Source organism: Cherax quadricarinatus, chromosome 54 (assembly GCF_038502225.1).
Source record: "Cherax quadricarinatus isolate ZL_2023a chromosome 54, ASM3850222v1, whole genome shotgun sequence".
Taxonomy (NCBI): domain Eukaryota; kingdom Metazoa; phylum Arthropoda; class Malacostraca; order Decapoda; family Parastacidae; genus Cherax; species Cherax quadricarinatus.
In genome coordinates this window covers 3444188-3445235 of record NC_091345.1, presented here as the reverse complement: position 1 = coordinate 3445235, position 1048 = coordinate 3444188, and positions in this window count along the sequence as shown.

Sequence of the window (1048 nt, the reverse complement as noted above, 5' to 3'; positions counted from 1 at the left end):
CCTTTATTTATTCCTGTCTTCCATTTATACACCTCAATCATATCCCCCCTAATTCTACGTCTTTCTAGAGAGTGCAGTTTCAGGGCCCTTAGTCTATCCTCATAGGGAAGGTTTCTGATACATGGGATCATCTTTGTCATCCTCCTTTGTACATTTTCCAGAGAATTTATATCCATTCTGTAATACGGTGACCAAAACTGTGCAGCATAATCTAAATGAGGCCTAACCAAGGATGTATAGAGTTGAAGAACAACCTGAGGACTCCTATTATTTATGCTTCTTGATATGAAGCCAAGGATTCTATTAGCTTTATTGCGAACACTTATGCACTGTTGTCTTGGTTTCAGATTACTGCTAACCAGAACTCCTAAATCTTTTTCGCAATCCGTAATATTAAGATCTACATTATTTAGTTTATATGTGGCATGGTTATTGTCCTGTCCAACATTTAGAACTTTGCATTTGTCTATATTAAACTGCATCTGCCACTTCTCCGACCACTGCATCAGTCTATTCAAATCTTCCTGGAGTGCTCGAATGTCCTCGTCAGAATGAATTCGACGGCCTATTTTGGTGTCATCGGCAAACTTGCCGATGTCGCTCTTTATGCCCTCATCTATGTCGTTTATGTAGATTGTGAACAGCAGGGGGCCCAACACTGACCCCTGTGGAACACCGCTCGTGACGCTTCCCCACTCTGATTTCTCCCCATTTATGCAAACTCTCTGCTGCCTATTTGTCAACCATGCCTCTATCCAGGAAAAAATTTCTCCTCCTATTCCATGTGCTTTAATTTTCCTCAATAGTCTCTGATGTGGGACCCTGTCAAAAGCCTTACTGAAGTCCATATACACAATATCATATTCATTACCATGATCTACCTTTCTATACAGAAGTACGTCATTGATGTCAGCCAGGCTTGTATGCCTTGTATCATGTACTTGTAGCAATAAAGATATTATTATCATATTATCATCATTAACCTGTGACGCCGGTTTCGTTACGGCGTGAACTGCGATGGTCCTATAAACTAACAACAAAATAAAAA